Source organism: Sus scrofa, chromosome 6, assembly GCF_054392235.1.
Source record: "Sus scrofa isolate SSC_HxYL_T2T_F1_AM1 chromosome 6, Sscrofa_HxYL_maternal_Yorkshire_Landrace_v2.0, whole genome shotgun sequence".
Lineage (NCBI taxonomy): Eukaryota > Metazoa > Chordata > Mammalia > Artiodactyla > Suidae > Sus > Sus scrofa.
Window position 1 is genome coordinate 148,672,413 of NC_139388.1, and position 18,943 is coordinate 148,691,355.

At 36.0% G+C, this 18,943-nt stretch overlaps 2 long non-coding RNA genes across 3 annotated transcripts in view; one reads left to right on the forward strand and one right to left on the reverse strand.

Annotated features, from left to right (window-relative positions):
• Nucleotides 1-12,721: 12,721 nt before the first annotated feature.
• The window catches only part of LOC146402867 (uncharacterized), a 156,906-nt gene continuing 150,684 nt past the window's right edge, over nucleotides 12,722-18,943 (forward strand). For both annotated transcript variants that reach the window (XR_014808008.1, XR_014808009.1), the window contains exon 1: nucleotides 12,722-12,896. This is a non-coding gene — a long non-coding RNA (uncharacterized LOC146402867). The remainder of the gene's footprint in view (nucleotides 12,897-18,943) is intronic.
• Nucleotides 12,724-18,943, reverse strand: part of LOC106509878 (uncharacterized) — a 131,986-nt gene continuing 125,766 nt past the window's right edge. Inside the window, exon 3 of the long non-coding RNA XR_001307839.3 lies at nucleotides 12,724-12,860. This is a non-coding gene — a long non-coding RNA (uncharacterized LOC106509878). The remainder of the gene's footprint in view (nucleotides 12,861-18,943) is intronic.

Genomic DNA, 18,943 nt, shown 5'->3' on the forward strand with positions numbered 1-18,943 from the left:
GTGTAATAAACAAAAGTGTTATATATTTCTTTTGGAGTGCCGTAAAAGAGTTACCCAGACACAAAAGGACTTGTGAACCAAGAAAATTAGAGTATCTCTGTTTAAGATTCTGATTTTTAACTTAGTAGGTGAAGCTCTAACCTCATAGAATCTAATCTAGAAAGTTGTGATTTAAATAAGTTCATAAATTCATCTTCAAAACAAATCATTTTATATCATTTCTTACGTTAAAGCTACATTAAAGGGCTTTACTTATTTAAGAAAAAGAAAGATGAAAGAATCATATCCAATATTTCTGTGGTTAGTCTGTTTGTGGACATTTCTTTTTCTAATATGTTCATAACATTGTACTGGACAGTTGATAGAGTATGTTTAAAAGCTAGCAACAAAGAACTCAAAACTCACTGCTTCTCAAGTTTCTTTACCTTGGATTCAACCATATGCATATCTTCATCTTCTTCCAAAAGGTGGGCTAAGGGATTTCTCTCATTTACAAGAGCAAGCCTTCCTTCCATTGGGCCATAGGAATAAGAATTCAGGATCAAAGGATCAACAACACTAAAACAAGAAACGTTACGAAGTGTTAGGGAATTATGTGAGTAGTATATTTGTAATAGGATTATTAATGATCAGCTAATCTAAGGAACAAAAAATCTACATTATGGCTGAAGCTTTCATAAAGAGAGTTGAATATATATTTAAAAGCCTAGGTGCGATGGCAAACTGATGTGAAATGTAGAGAAGACTTAAATAGTCTTTATAACTGTGGCTGGTTATGAGTTATTATTTCAGTACTATAATAGAAAATAGTATTAGACCTGACTTTGAATAGTTTGGGGGAGATATTAAGTACTTAACATAGTGCCTAATACATAGTATTTACTCAACAAATGGTGGCTAATGTCTTAATTTGGGGTTTGAGCAAATTTAACAGCTTTCTTTGCTACATCATTTGTCTTTAATATTTAAAGTGTTGTAATATAAAACAAATTAGAATATAAAACAAATTAGAATATAAAACAAATCTCAATCTTATATGAGGATAGAACCTTTTTATTGAAGCATATCCTTATTTTGTATGTTCCAAAAGTAAACAATAATGCTAATAAACATCCAGTGATTTTAAATTAAGTCATTAATTGTAATCACCTGGTCAATCACTAAGAAGATAATTTTGAAATTATTAAATATTAAAATATGCACAAGAATATATTTAACAAAAAACACAATAGTAGATGCAAAAAGAAACAAAAGACAAATATATATTAAACAAATAGCAAAACATCAGACAAAAATCATAGCTTATCAGCAACTACATTATATATAAATGGATGAAGCACTCTAATCATAAGGCAGACATTGGCAGGATATATATTTTTTAATGATCTAACTGTCTGCAAGCAACCACTTTAGATTCAAAGACACAAATAGGTTGTAAAAAAAAAAAAAAAAAGGATGGAGAAAGATATACCATGCAAAAATTAACCAAAAGAGAACTGGAATGGCTATACCAGTATCAGATGAAATAGGCTTTCAGACAAAAATTGTTACTAGAGACAAAGATATTTTATACTTTTAAAAGGGTAAATTCATAACATATAAGAGGATACTATGAACTACTCTACACCAACATCTTAGATAATTCAGAAGGAATAGACAAATTTCTAGAAACACACTAACAAAAATTAACTCAAAAGCAAATAGAAAATCTGAATATACCCATAAAAAATAATGAGATTGAATTAATGATTTTAAAACTTCCCCAGGAGTTCCTGTTGTGGCACAGTGGAAACAAATCTGACTAGTAACCATAAGGATGGGGTTCAATCCCTGGCCTCGCTCAGTGAGTTGGGGATCTGGCATTGTGAGCTATAGTGTAGGTCACAGATGTGGCTTGGATCTGGAGTTGCTGTGTCTATGGCATAGGTTGGCAGCTGTAGCTCCGACTTGACCCCTAGCCTGGGAACTTCCACATGCTACAAGTGCAGCCCTAAAAAGCAAATAAAATAAAATAAAAATAAAATGTTACAAAAATAAAAAATAAAACTTTCCCAAAGAAATATTTAGGTCTACGCAGCTTCAATAATGAATTGTACCAAACATTTAAAGAATTAATACCAATCATTTGCAGTTTTTTTTCCAAAAGTGGACATAGAGGAAATACTTCTCAGCTCATTTTGGGCCAAATTTTACCCTAATAACAATATTAGACAAAAATATCACAGGAAAAGAAAACCATGGAGCAATATCACTCATAAGTTTACATGAAAAATTCTTAATAAAATACTGATTCAAATACAAATACAAATTCAACAACACTTAAAAAGGACTCTATACCATGACCAAGTGGGATTTCTCCTAGGAATTCAAGGTTGACTTACTATCCAAAAATTAATATAATCTGCCATATTAATAAAACAGCAGACAAAGCCACATGATCATCTCAGTAGATGCAGATGAAGTATTTGAAAGTATTCAACAATCATTTTTTTAAATGAAAAAAATAATAACATTACAAATAGAAGGGAAATTCTTCATCCTGATAAAAGATATCTATTGAAAAACCCACAGTTAACGTTATATTTTATGATGAAATATTGAATATCCCCAAGATCAGGGCCAGGATGTCTGCCCTCCCCACTACTATTCAACATTGTACTGGAGGTTTTAGCCACAGCAATTAGGCAATGAAAAGGAATCAAATGTATACAATTGGAAAAAGAGAAAATCTATTTACAAATGACATGATTTGGATATAGAAAATTTTAAGGAATTCACTAAAAAAAAAAACCTATTAAACAAGTTCAGAAAAGTTGCAGGATACAAGATCAATATACAAAAATTAGCTATATCTCTGTGTACTAACAATGAACAATCTGAAAATAAAATCCAGACAGCCATCCCATTTAAAATAGTATCAAAGAATAAAATATTTAGAAATAAGCAATAAAATGTTTGAAGATTTGTACACAAACTATAAAACACAGTTGAAAGAAATTAAAGAATTCTTAAATAAATGGAAAAACATCCCGGGTTCTTGGACTGGAAGATTTAACATTGTTAAAATGGCAATAGCACTAAAAATGACAGATTTTTATATTGCACTATAGATTCAGTGCAATTTACATCAAAACCCCAGCTGCCTTTAAGCAGAAACTGGCAAGCTGGTCCTGAAATTAATATGGAAATACAAGAGACCAAGAATAGCCAAAATTATCTTGAAAAGGAAGAACAAAATTGAAGGATTCTTACATTCCCACTTAAAAACCCACTACAAATCTATTGTAGTTAAGACTGTGTTACCACCATAACGATAGCGACATAGACCAACTTAACAGGCTAGAGGGCCCAGAAAGTAACACTCACATTTGGTCAAATGATTTTCAACAAGGGTACCATGATCATTCAATAGGGAAGGAATAGTATTTTCAACAAATGATGCTAGGAAAACTGGATATCCACATGTCAAAGAAGGAAGCTAGACCTCAACCTCACATCACAGGTAAAATTTATCTCAAAATGGATCACAGAACTAAATTCAGGTGCAAAAATTTCAAAACTCTTAAAAGAAACCACAAGGGTAAATCTCCATAGCCTTGGTTTAGGGAATGTTTTCTTAGATGTGATACCAAAAGCATAAACAAAAGGAAAAGGTAGATATATTAGACATTATGGAAATTTTCAAAAAAATTTGTGCTTCAAAGAACACCATTAACAAAGTGAAAAAACAATCTACAGAAAGGGAAATAACATTTGCAAAAAATATATCTGATAAGAAACTTGTATATAATGTATACATGTATATATAGTCTAATAATATACCTAGAAATATTTATTGTTATTCTCTTACATTTAGAAGCTAGCTTTCATAAAATCTTAGTCTTTTAAAAATTGTATGTGCAATTATATCCGCTTCCCATCATATGTTTCATAAAATAGAGAATATATAATGCTTGGAACAGAATCATACAATTGAGAGGACTTGAGAAGTCATACAGACCAGCCTTTGTTTGAAGTACAAATCTTCTTTTCCACATTTTAAGGAAGAACTTATCTAATCTCTTTTTCAATCCCCTGGTGAGGGGAACCCATTATTTCTGAGACAGTGGGTACACTAATTTACAGACCTATTTGTGAGAAAATTAGTCTTTCCTGAGACAAAACCTACTTACATTAAGATTATAAACAATAACTCTCTTACCAAGAAGAACAGTAGGAAAATCTTGATTTGTCCTAAGAGGTGGTGCTTGTGAATATTTTTTATGTTAACCTTATGTTACAGGTGTATTCAAAATATCACACCAAAATAGTCACTAAGATATTAAAATTTTGTGGTCTTAAAAGTTAAATGGTAGAACTAGAAATGTGTTTAGCATCATGTAAGTGAGATGTGTCATGGATGTTTATTTTTTCCTGACTTCAAGGGAGTTCACTTGCAGCTAATAAGCATTTGAGAAAACTATTAGTAAATTAAGATTATGGTATCAAGAGCTAGAGTTTTACATCAAATTATAAGTAAGCCTTGACAACATGAATGTTGAAAATAAATGTTACTCTAAGACGTAATTAAAGAGATTTGACAAGGCTCTACTGCTATCTGTAGGGTTGTGGAGATCTCTTCACCTCTCTGCTCTCCAGTGTCCTCAAAATCAGAGAGATTAGAACATACTATTTTAAGGGTTCCTTCCACCTTTGGCAGTTCTGTATAGGACGCATATATTAGGAGAACACAGTGATTAGTTCTATACTGACCTAGAAGTAAATACTATCTTTAGTATTTACTGATAATCTACTGTGTTCCAGGCTCTCTGTTCAAGCACAAGTGGTGAAATAAAATAGGCAAATATCCCTGACTTCATGGAGCTTATGTTCTGGCAGATGAAGCAGAAATGAACAATGTAAGTAAGTAAAAATGTTCTCAATAGTGTTTAGTATTAAAGAGACTAAATAAAGGAGGAGGGAGATATATGAAATATTGGGAGGGGATTGAAATTTTAGATAGGATGGCTAAGGAGAGTGTTACTGAGGTGAAATTTTAGTCATGCTGGAGGAAAGAATCTACAATGGAGGGAATCAGGAGAGTATGAAGATGAAGGCAGAAAGGACTTGGGAATTGGAAGGTTGGTCAGATCAGGTGGACCTTCAGATTGCAAGCCATGGAAGAGTTAAACAGAGGTGTAAGGTGGTCTGGTTTACATTTTAGCATCATATCTTGGGTAGCTATTCAGATGCTAGACAGCAGTGAAAAAAGTCAGAGATAAGAGGGTGTTAAGAAGCTACTGTAATAATCCAAGTGAGAGGATGGAGGTTTGAACTACAGTGGTGATGTAGGTGATGAGAAGTGGAATTCTGGATATGTTGTGAGAATGGATCCAACATAATTTGTTGACAGATTGGGTTGAAGGGAGTCAATGAAGAGTCCAAGATAGTACCAAAATCTTTGTCCTGAGCCCCAGGAAGGGGAGAATTACCATTAATGGAAAAGTCAGCATGAGGATCTGGTTTAGTGACCATTATCAGGATTGGTTTTTGACATGTTAACTTTGAGATGACTATAGCAATTCCCATGACATATCACATAAGCTGCTAGTTATAAGTTTCTGGAGTTGAGAAGTCAGGTCTGCAGATATACATTTGAGAGTCATTACCACACATACAGTATTTAAAGCCATGATATTCAATAAGACCATCAAGGATAGAAAAAGGGAAATAAAGCATTTCAAAGACTGAACTCTGGGACATTCCAACATTTAGAAATCAGAGAGATGAGAAGGAATTAAAAATTAAACTTTTTAAAAGCAGACACAGTGGGTGTTATGGAAGCAAAGTGTTTTAAGAACAAATAGGTGATCATCTGTATTAAATGCTGCGATGGCTCAAGTTAAAGAAGGATTGAGAATTGACCTCATTTCATTTAAATTAGCTATGTAGAAGCCATCGGTTGACTTCATAAAGAGTAGTTTCTGCAAAGTGCTGGGAAGAGATACTTGCCTAGTAGAGATGCAAAAAAGAATGAGAGGGTGAATTAGAAATATAAAGCATAGAAAATACCTTCAACAAGTTTTTCTGTAGAGGGAAGGAAGCAATGAGATGATAGTGGGGGTGACTGTGAGAAACTGGGATCCAAAAAGTTTTTTTTAGTTGGAGAATTTATGTCATAGTATATGCTGATAAGAATGATCTGGTAGAGAGGGGGACATGATGATTTGGTAGAAACAGGGAAATTTCTGGGGCAATGTCCTTGAACAGACAAGAAAAAACTGGAATCTAGGGCACATATACATTAGGTAGACTTAGGAATTTTAGTATCTATGTGAAAAAAGTTATTATAATGAATAGAAATGGAATTTAAGCACAGAAAGACAGGAAGGTAAGAGATAATAAGGATAGGATCAGTGGCCATGTCAGACCAAACTATTCTGAGAGGAGGAGAAAATCAAAGGCAGTGGTTGCAAAATAGGCTATGTGAAGTTGAAATCATAGAGAATTTATAGTAAGGGGTGTGACAAGACTAGACAAGATTAAGAATAGGACATGGGGAGTTCCCATTGTGGCTCAGGGGTAACGAATCTTACTTGTATCCATGAAGATGTGGGTTCTATCTCTGGCCTTGTTCAGTGGGTTAGGGATCCGGCATTGCCATGAGCTGTGGTATGGGTCGAAGACATGGGTCAGATCTGGCGTTGCTGTGGCTGGGGTGTAGGCCAGCAGCTGCCTCTCTGATTTGACCCCTAGACTGGGAACTTCCATATGTTTCAGACTTGGCCCTATAAAGCAAAAAAAGAATAGGACATGGGTGGCCAACGAAGAATAAAGGAGAGAAGAGGTCAAGCAACTTATGATGCCAGAGCACAGGTACAATCATCTAAATGAATGTTGAAATTCCCAAGAATTGTGACAAAGGAGACATTGGATATGAAAAGAGTGACCCAATAGTTTAATGTTCAAGGGATGAAGGATAACAACCCAGAAAATGTCTAAATAATCACATTAGGGGAAATAATAGATGGTAAAATCAGACAACATGAGATTCAAGCTGGATGTTTTTTATGGAGAAGAGAGAAATGGCCTGAAATGTTAGGCCCTATGGTATGCTTCCAGGTAAATATATCCTCTTATTAGATGATTCTTTGTTCCCATGTGCCCCATGCACTTTTCTGCTGATATACTTACTTAACTGTTTCATAGTTAATTGTTACCCACTGGACTATAAATTCCTTAAGAGTAGAATCCATTATTTATATTTGAGGCTCAGTATCTAGCACTGTGCCTGGTCCTCTAATAAAGACTTAAATATTCAGGAGTTCCTGTCGTGGCTCACTGGTTAACGAACCCGACTAGCATCCATGAAGGTGAGGGTTCGAGCCCTGGACTCTCTCAGTGGGTTAAGGATCTGGAGTTGCCCATGAGCTGTGGTGTAGGTCACAGACACAGCTCTGATCCTGCATTGCTGTGGCTCTGGCATAGGCCAGTGGCTACAGCTCTGATTCGACCCCTAGCCTGGGAAGCTCCCTATGCCGCCAGTGCAGCCCTAAAAGACAAAAAAAAAAAAAAAATTCTTGGATGAGTGAGTAAATGAACAAATGAATAAAGACCAAACTTCTATTTTTTTTACAAAGGAAAAAAAAACTCACATAAAATTTTAAGTATAAATTTCTTGACCTTAAACATCCAGTTGGCTATTTTCAAATACCAAATGTACAAGTCATTTACAAGATTATCCACATCAGTCTCTAAACATAGACTCAGTTGCTTACCATGACAGTTACTAATAATCTATATTTTAGTATATTTTCAAGGAATCCTAGATTCCTAAGAAAGTGGTGTTAAAGCATCTAAGAAAATAAAAGGCTAGGGCTTGATGAAATCCTAAAAAGCAAAATAACTACCAATATAAAGCTAGCCTTTTCTCACTGTGGTATATCTACCAGCTTCATGGTAGAACTATTCCAGAACTGTTACAGCCAGATCTTTCATTTGAACCAAACGGCCATTGCCTAAACAGCCCTATAATCAGAGCCCAGAAAACTCTAGAGCAGGAGGTCTCCATGGGGGTGAAACAACCATAGGAGGATTTTGGAAATAAATGAGTCACACTGTGTCATCAGGAAGATGGAAAAAGGGACACACTGACAACATTTTAAGCCAATCCAGAAATGACAGTTTCTCTATAACCTAGAGGACTACTGATCAAAGAATAACTCTGTATCTTTTTAACTTAATATACCCTGCTAGACACGGAGGTGAGCGAAAAACTTGTTCATAATTATTAGAGCCTAGAACATGACTCGATTTAACATTTAAACCAGTATTTTTTATTGATTTTATTATATACAGAGATTTCCAGGAATACATGGCCATATGTAAAGAGGGAAAAGTATCCTTTACTGGTCTGATGTTTTGATTGTTGCTTATTTCATATGATTATGTTACTGATGGCAAAACGACTGGGAGTTGACAATACAACAAAGCTGTATGAGTTTATATTTTCAGGTGTTGCATTTGTGGAGATTCTGCATAAAGGTGCAATACTCAACATGTATTCTAACGGAGATGTGCCCCTATGTTTCTTACTGAAATGAATATCATTTTATCAAAATTTGTTTTTCACTTTTTCTTCTTCATACTATAGTATGATATTAATATATATCTTCAAAATTATGTATGCAATTTTGTTATATCACCTAACTATTTCATTTCAGGTTAGTAAAGGTGATGTTACAAAATCTATGTTATTAAAAAACTTTTCTAGGAGTTCCCACTGTGGCACAGCAGAAACGAATCCAACTAGTATCCATGAGGATGTAGGTTTGATCCATGGCCATGTTCACTGGATCAGGGATCTGGTATTGCCATGAGCTGTGGTATAGGTCACAGATGCAGCTCAAATCCCGCATTGCTGTGGCTATGGTATAGGCCAGCAGCTGTAGCCTGGGAACTTCCATATGCCACTAGTGCAGCATTAAAAAAAAAAAAAAAAGAACTTTTCTGTAGAAAGACTATTTGTGACTGTGAGGGTTAAGAAATTCTGCTTTAGAGTAGGAGTGTACAATAAAACTTTATGCAATGATGGAAATGTCCTGTATCTGCATTGCCCAATGCAGTATGCACTAGTTACTTGTGGCTACTGAGCACTTGAATTGTGTATTGTGACCAAGGAACCAAATTTTTCATTGACATTTTTATAAGCAAGGAAACCAGTCTCAGTATTGTTTTGAGGAAATTTGAGAAGGATTATCAGGGCTCAAGACAAAGAAAAGTAATGAATATGTTTGGACCAATTCAGAGGGCTCTGGGTAAAGATTTTTGGGTTTGATCTGCTGGAATATGGTCCATCATTACTGATTCTTCAACATATGAATGGAATTATTAGTATACCATCAGGCCAAATTCAGCCTACTCTCTTTTTCATTATGGTTGAAACTATTACCAATTGATTTTTAACAGAAAAAAAAAAATCAATGAAGTTTTACAGTAGAATCTGTCCTATAGCTATAAATTATGATCAAAAATTTACATTTTCATAGAATAAAGAAAAACATTTACAAATAATCAAACAATGTGTAGTAAATAAACATTGCCTCCCTGGCAATCTAGATTTTCATCATGGATATTTTCTCAAAAAATACTGTCTTTGTGTTGAATACTATCACCTACAAAGTAGCTACAAATAGCTTTTATTGGTTATCTGAAAAAATAATACTCTGAAATATGAATGAGAGAAGTTATTAATCAGAGTGCCAGTGCACTTGAATTTGAGAGAGCTGTTTCTTCATATGTGGATGATGGTGAGAAGACTAAGGCAGACTAAGACTCTAGCAAGTGGTGAAGAGTTAGGTTTGGAGGTAGACTTGGGTTTGAATCCTCTCCCTGCCATTTCTGAGCTAGTTTTGGTGCCACGTTGGTAGAAAGGGGCCAATTAAAGTACCTCTTTCACAGGTTTGCTATGAGAATGAAAAGAGGGAAAGCATGTAAAGTGTTAAGAGCTGTATCTGTACAAGGTGTACCAAATAAGTGTTGTTTGTCATGGTGAGTTTGTAGAGGGGTAGGTAGGTTGGTGGTGATCAGGGCGTTATATTAGATTTCCTCTCAAGCATCAGAAGGGTTTTAGAGTCAAATGTACCTGGATCAGAATCCACATTCTTCCATAAATTACCTTTTGTGAACTTTGATAGTTTATTTAATACTTTCATCTATAAAATGGAAATAATAATGGTAAACACCTTGTTTCCTTCTCTAGAAAGTAGCTATCTTAAAGGGAAAGGCCACATCTTATTATTTTTCACATCATTCTTGACTTACTGCTGGACTTACCTTCTCGATAAGCAGTATTTATTCACTAATTGACAGACTGTACTCAGAGCCTCAGAGGACAGGAGCATAAGCCCTGCATTCTGAAGAACCTTGCACGGCACATTTGGGGGCACAGAGTAAATGCTTAGTAAGTAGATCTTTGAAGAGAGTATGTGGACTGCCTAAACTTTATCTGAGATCCGCCACACACTTTTTACTTCTAAAAGTGGGGGGATGACTACTGTATTTATAAAAACTTGCCAAGTTTGAAGATATAATTAGTTGTCATAGTACGCCGGTAAGGTAGCTAATGTTCCTGATTTGCTAATTTGCACTTCAGAGTCCATCCTTTCCTACCATTCTTCATTGCATCTAAATTAAACAAAGATTAAAAAAAGGCAAAAACACCACCCAGGGAGTTTTCCTTGTGCCTCAGTGGATTAAGAACCTTGCATATTGTCCGTGAGAATATGGATTGGATGCCTGGCAGTGCTCAGTGAATTAAGGATCCAGCATTGCAGCAAGCTGCAGCATAGGTCACAGATGTGGCTCAGATCTGGTGTTGCTGTGGTTGAGGCATAGGCAGCAGCTTTGATTCAACCCCTATTTGGGGAACTTCCATGTGTCGCAGGTGCAGAGGTAAAAAGAAGAAACAAAACAAAACACCACCCAGTTCAAAGGGTAATAGAGGAAACTGAAATAGGTTCATGTCAGTGTCCATATCTGCCTACCTCTCCATTGATTAATTCCCCTTCACAGTAAATTAGGCAGCAGAATGTAAAGGAGGAAGTATTAGAAGTCCTGGGTTTTAGCCCTATTTTGCTTTTCGTAAACTGTACAATCTGAAGCAAACCACTCACACAAAATGCTCTAAACTGGTTTTTCCACAAAGTTGTAAGAATTATGTCTGCCCTATCAGCCCTTCAAGATTGTTCTAAAACCAAAGTGAAACGACATAGACATCTTTGGTAAATTGAGGAGACGGATTTAAGTGTAAGGCACTGATTCAAACAATGTAACTGTTAGTTCCGAGAGTAATAAATACTTCAATTAGCAGTGAAGTTTTAAAAACTTAATAAGCAAAGTCAAATTACAAAGAATTCAAGTCAATTTTACTCCTGTTATTGAAAGCAGCTTTTTGTCATTCACTTAGGTTGCTTGGGAAACCACTGCAAGTGGATTATAAGTCCCTTGACTTCCAGCTCTGCTCACAACCACACACACACACACACACACACACACACTCCCCACATTGTTTCCCTAATACAGACTTACTATAAAAAATGTTCCTAGGAGTGATCCCGAAGGGGTTTTGAACAGAGAATCCAAAGGTTGAGAGGGAAAAAGGAAGAAAAACAAACAAGGCCATACAGTTATGTCAAGTTTACCATTTTCCTGTAATCAAAAGGGAAGTTTTGTTTAACTACAGAAACAATGACTACGAGGAAACACCATTCCTAAAATACGTAAAGTTCACTGTGTATTCATAGAACAAAAGTCTACTGAAGTGTTTGTTGTTTGGAAGCCATCATTAAAATAAGAGTTCTTCAACATGCCTAGATTACTCACCATTTGAAAAGAGCTTTTGATTCTCAAAAAAACTCTGTGAAGTAGGCAAGGTAAATTTTTTTTCCCAGCTAGGTCCTTAGCTTGCTGCATCACAAAGGAACTTCTAACATTACATGCATATTTTTTTCCATTTTTTTAAAGTTTTATTGAAGAACAGCTGATTTACAATGTTGTGATAATTGCTGCTGTACAACGAAATGATTCAGTTACACACGTACACACATCCATTTCCTTACAGATTCTTTTCCCACAGATTATCACAGAATATTGGGTAGAGTTCTCTGTATTCTTTGTTTATTCAACCTCTTCACTCAGCTAATATTTATTGAGCAACCACTAAGTTCCAAGTACTGTTTAGACCAGTGATGGCGGAAATGTATACACCGTATTGTCTGATGCTATAATCCCTGGCCACATATGGCTACTAAGCAGTTTAAATGTGGCCAAGCCCCCTGTTGTTTGAGCCAGTAGAATGAGACCAAGTTTGACACAGAAACAAAGTAAAGCTTTAGGAGTCCCCGTTTCGCGCAACAGATTAAGGATCCAATGTTGTCACTGCTGTGTCGCAGATTCAGTCCCTGGCCTGGGAACTTCCGAGTGCCAAGGGCTCGGCCAGGAATAAAGAAAAGGAAAGTTTTATTCTTTAATCAAAGAATGGAGAGGTACCACAAGCTAGCGCTCCAAGGTACAAGATCCCCCAGAAAGGCCCTCCCAGGGGTTGAATTATAAGCATCTTGTCTGCAGGGAGGGGCCCAGAGTTCACTCCTGGCGGAGCAGGTGTGGCCAGGTTGCTCCAGGTGCTCCCGCCAGATCAAAGTGCCGAGCACAGCGCCTCTGCACACGACCCGCCACCGCTGCCATCTTGAATTGCAGTGTGTTCGGAGCTTCTCACAGAGCTGAGGTGTCTGCTGGGTTGTTTCACCCTGCGTACTCTGGTCTGAAGTGCCGGTGGCGAGGCCTCTGTACCTGGCATCCTATGATCCTGCGAGCAAGTGAAACTAAAAGAAGCACAGAGGAAAAGGAGAAAAAAAAAGGTTAGACTTTATTTTATTATCCAGATTCTATTTTTAACTCCTGGGAATTGTTCATGGATTTTACTGGTGACAGCCTGACTGAGGAACTAAATTTTCTTTCTCTCTCTCTTTTTTTTTTTTTTTTACTAGAACTGAATTTTTAATTGGCTTTTTTTTTTTTTTGTAAGCAAAGAAACCCAAGTCTCAACAAGCAAATTAGCTCCTTTCACTACTATCTCCTCTTTCTACCTCCATGCTAACTAAGCACAGCACTGAAGCCACTCTCTCTGCCTGTATCAAAAAAAAACAATGTTTTCTCTGTCTTATAGGATTTTTTTTTCCTTTTCTTTGAATTTTGATTTTTTTCAAAGTCACCGATAATCTTATAGTGAAAACATACGTTAAGTTTTCAAAGGAAAGACAAATTTGAAAATTTAAAGTGATCTGTAAGTAGCAGTTTTTAAAATAGAACTTAATATATTAGGTAAATAATTTATTAAATATCTATTTTTTAAAATCCTACATATTTAGAAATTGTGCAGTTACCTGTGGGATTTCCATTGGAGCAGTAATGCTCTGTTCTGTGTATCAATCTACCACCATGCTTTTCATTTGGAAAAATGTCTGCCTCAGTGAGAATCAAACAGAATATAATAAACTAACAAGTTCCACAGAAGGCTTTAATTAGTACTTTAAAAATAACTATCAGCTTCTATTAAAAAAGTTGTAAGTGGAAACAAAGTAAGTTATATATCTTTAAATTTTCTACTCAGCATTCTAAAACTATAAACTATAAAGTTTTATTCTAAATGTTAAAATATTAAGATACTTTCAAAATATTACTAGCATAGAGTTTTAAACAATGAGAACAGGAGTTCCCATTTTGGCTCTGTGGTAAGGAACCCCACTAGTAATCATGAGGATGTGGGTTCGATCCCTGGCCTCACTCAGTGTGTTAAGTATCCAGCGTTGCTGTGAGCTGTGGTGTAGGTCACAGATGCAGCTTGGATCTAGTGACGCTGTGGCTGTGGTGTAGGCCAGCAGATGCAGCTCCCATTTGACCCCTAGCCTGGGAACTTCTATATGTCATACATGCAGCCATAAAAAGAAATTAAAAACTCTTAAAAATACAAGGAAGATTGACAAGTACTTACAGTTTTTCTTTTGTCTAAAAATAATTTTTTGGGAGTTCCCACAGTGGGGCAACAGGATCAGCAATGTCTTGGGAGTGCTGGACATGGGTTTGATCCCTGGCCCAGCACAGTGGGTTAAGGATCTGGTGTTACCACAGCTTCAGCTTAGGTTGAGACTGCAGCTTGGATCTGATCCCTGGCCTGGGAAATCCATATGCCTCAGGTGCTGCCAAAAATGAAAAGGAAAGAAAAGCAAAAATAAACAAATGGGACTTAATTAAACTTAAAAGCTTTTGTACAGCAAAGGAAACCATTGACAAAATGAAAAGACAATCCATTGAATGGGAGAAAATGATTGTAAATGGTATGACAATTAAGGAATTAATATCCACAGATATGAACAGCTCATACAACACAACATAAAAAAAAAGCCCAAACAACACGTTTAAAAAACAGAGGAAATGAATAGACATTTTTCCAAAAAGGGAGGGAATGCAGATGGCCAACAGGCCCATGAAAGGAGGTTAAATCAACTAATCATCAGGGAAATGCAAATCAAAACCACAATGAAATGTCACCTCACACCTGTCAAAATGGCTGTCATCAAAAATAACACAAATAACAAATGTTGGCAAGGATGTGGAGAAAAGGGAATCCTCATACAGTGTTGGTGGCATTGTGCATTGGTGCAGCCACTGTAGGAAACAGTATGAAGGTTCTCAGCCATAAAAAGAATGAGATTTTGTGATTTGTGACAACGTGGATGGACTTGGAGGGCATTATGTTCAGTGAAATAATTTCAGACAGAGAAAGAAATATTGTATGACATCACTTAAATGTGGAATATAAGAAATACAACAGACTAGTGAATATAACAAAAAAGAAGCAGACTCACAGATACAGAGAACAAACTAGTGGTTACCAGTGGGAAGAGGGAAGGGGGAAGAGGGAGGGGCAATATAGTGGTAGAAGAATAAGAGGTATAAAGTATTAGGTATAGGAGTTCCCATCGTGGCTCAGTGGTTAACGAATCCAACTAGGAACCATGAGGTTACGGTTCGATCCCTGGCCTCGCTCATTGGGTTAAGGATCTGGCATTGCTGTGAGCCGTGATGTAGGTTGCAGACATGGCTTGGATCCCGCGTTGCTATGACTGGCTTAGGCCAGCAGCTAGCTCTAATTAGACCCCCTGGCCTGGGAACCTCCATATGCCACAAACAAACAAAAAAAAGTATTAGGTATAAAATAAGCTACAAGGATATATTATACAACACAGAGAATATAGCAATATTTATACAATAATATAAAGGAGTATAACCTTCAAAAATCGTGAATCACTATATTGTACTTTGTACACCTGTAACTTATATAATATTATACATCACTATATTTCAATCGCCAGAAGAATTTTCAGAATTAACGTGTATAGATAGACATTTTTAATCAACTGTGATGAAAACTCATAGCAGGTTAAGAATAAATGGAAGCATCATTAACTTAAAAATATCTGTTAGAAAAAAATATCATGTCATTTAACTCAAAGTACAAAAGTATTCTATTAAAACCTAAGATAGGAATATTCTTTTTTTTTTTTTTATTTTCCCACTGTATAAGATAGGAACATTCTTGGCTTTGGTAGTTAATATTGTCTGGCTGTGTTAGGAAATACAATAAAATAGGAAAAAAGTAATAAATAGGAGTTCCCATTGTGGTTCGGCGGTATCGAACCCAACTAGCATCCATGAGGTTGCAGGTTCAATCTGAATTCTGTTAGCAAAAAAGGCGGGGAGAAAACACTCTTAAGTAGGCAACTCTGTTTACTACATTATCCTTTAAGATTCCGCTCAAGAGTTCCTGTCGTGGTGCAGCTGAAATGAATCCGAGTAGGAACCATGAGGTTGCAGGTTCGATCCCTGGCCTCACTCAGTTAAGGATCGGCTTTGCTGTTAGCTTTGGTATAGGTCACAGATGTGGCTTGGATGCCACATTGCTATGGCTGTGGCTGTGGTGTAGGGCAGCAGGTGGAGCTCCAAGTTGACCCCCTAGCCTGGGAACTTCCAGGGGCCCTAAAAAGACAAGAAAGAAAGAGAGAGAGAAAGAGGGAGGAAGAAAAGAAGAAAACGCATCAAGTATTACTAAGTAAAGGAATTTTAGAGTTCCTGTTGTGGCGCAGCAACTAGGAACCATGAGGTTGTGGGTTTGATCCTTGGCCTTGCTCAGTGGGTTAAGGATCCAGCATTGCCGTGAGCTGTGGTGTAGGTCGAAGATGCGGCTTGGATCTGGTGTTGCTGTAGTTCTGGCGGTGTAGGCCAGCGGCTACAGCTCTGATTCGACCCCTTGCCTGGGAACCTCCATATGCTGTGGGAGCAGCCCTAAAAAGGACAAAAGACAAAAAAAAAAAAAAAAAAATGTAAAGGAATTTTTATCTCTATATACAGGTAACATGATGGACTACCTAGAATCTTCAAAAAATCAACTGAAAATTTTAGGGCAAATAAGAAAATTTGTGGAATAGATCAAAAAAGAGATCTTATAAACAAGCAAAGTTAACTTTTAAGTGAAATTCATTTTTAATAAAAAATGATCCCATTAAGTAGTAAAATAGCTCAGGGTAAAGTTCAAAAGAAAAAAATTCAACACCTCTCTAAAGCCAACTAGAATTTTATGAAAGACTTAAAATGAAACTGAATAACTAGGGAATATACTATATTCTGGATAGGAAGACTTAACTTGAAAAACTGATTCCAAAGTTTATCTGGGAGAAGTGTCAAAGAACAGCCTAATACTGTAGAGAAGAGTAAAAGGAAGAAGAAGGGGAAGGAGAAAGGAAAGGAATGAGGAGGGAGGGGAACAAGGGAAAGGAGAACAAGGCAGGGAGAGAAGAGGAGAGGAAAAGGAGACAGAGCAGGAAGAAGGGAAGCAGAATTCAGAGAGGAGGAGGGGCAGGAAGGCGAGAACTGATCCTATCAGATACTGAAACACAGTAAATCTATGGTAATTAAAACGGGGGAGTACTCAATTATTGATAGACAAATGAATCATGGAAGTTGAACAGACAGTCCAGAAATTGACACATGCATATAAGATAGGTTAATATTAGATAAAAGTGGTATTTAAAATCAAAGGGAAATTTTCTGATCTTTGAGAAAAAATAGATGTTAGATTTCTACTACCCATAATACACAAAAATAAATTCCAAATGGATGAAAGATCACAGAGAAAAGGGAAGCTTATTTGTATAATATTGGAATGGGAGCTTTCCTACATTTAACAAACTCCAGAAATCAAACAACAATCCTGAAAAAGACATTTGAGTACATTAAAAAAAAAAAAAAATTCCATAGGGGAAAAACACTACCAGTTTTTCTAAAATACAAATACTATATACTAAAATACAAATGACAATATGGTAAAAAATATTTGTAGACTATAACAAACCAGCAGTTAATGTCCCAAATACATACATTAAAAAAACCTCTGAATCAACGAATAGCAAAAAAATGAGCTAATAGATAAATGGACAAAAACATACATTTATTTTGCATACTAAAAAATGGAGGTGCCTAATAAATGGAGAAAATGTTCAATATCAGTAATAATTTTAATATTATAATTAATGTACTTATTTGCTTAAAAGTTTAGAAAATAAAACTAATAATGTCCAGTGTTGGCAAAGATAGGAAGAAGCTGGTGCTCTTTTTTTAGATAGGAGTGTATATTTGTACCATGTTTTGAAGGACAATTTTATACTATGTAGTAAAATTTATTATCTTTTTAATTAACTTTATTTTTCATGGAGATATGACATATATGTTAAAGTATGTAAAGTGCACTAATGTTAATTATACAATTTGAAAATGTCATGTAACCTCCACCAATATTAAGGCATGATAACACCTATCTGTAGAGGTTAGTTTTGCCTACTCTTGAAATTCATGTAAAGGAACTCACACATTTAGTATTCTTTTGTGTCTGTGAGATTCGTTGACATAGGCCAGCATATCAGTAGTTCAAATTCTTTGTCAATTTCCTACTGATAAACATTTAGATTATTTCCTGTCTGGGCCTGTTAGGAATAAAGCTATTGTGACCATTCTTGCACATATATTTGGTAGGTATATATACTCATCTGTCTTGGAATTACTGAGTCATAGAATGTCTTTAACAGATATCTCCCAACAATTTTCCAAAGCAATATATTAATTTACACTCCCACAAGTAATGTATAAGTTCCAATTTCACCCTATCCTTTCTAAAACTGGTTATTGTCTTTTTCATTTTAGGCATTCTCATGGAGGTGTGATGATATCTCCTTAAGGCTTTAATTTGCATTTCCCAGGAGAATAATAATATTAACCACTTTTCATATGTATATTGATCATTTGAGTATCCCCTTCTATGGAGAACCTATTTCTTTTTTTTTGTTTGTTTGTTTTGTTTTGTTTTGTTTTGTTTTGTCTTTTTGCTATTTCTTGGGCCGTTCCCGAGGCATATGGAGGTTCCCAGGCTAGGGGTCTAATCGGAGCTGTAGCTGCCAGCCTATGCCAGAGCCACAGCAACTCGGGATCCGAGCCGCGTCTGCAACCTACACCACAGCTCATGGCAACACCGGATCCTTAACCCACTGAGCAAGGCCAGGGATCGAACCCGCAACCTCATGGTTCCTAGTCGGATTTGTTAACCACTGCGCCACAACGGGAACTCCGGAGAACCTATTTCTAATAAAATGTGAAATGTACATACACCTTAACCTAGCACTTCGACTTCTAGGAATTATTCTACAAAAATATTCAACCTATTTCTGCAAGAAATATGTATATTGGAGCATTGCTTACAATATCAAAATTCTGAAAACAGTCTACATGCTTTGTTTAGGGAAATATGAGAAACTAAGCAACTATCTGTATAATGAAGCAAGTCCATAAAAAAATAGAT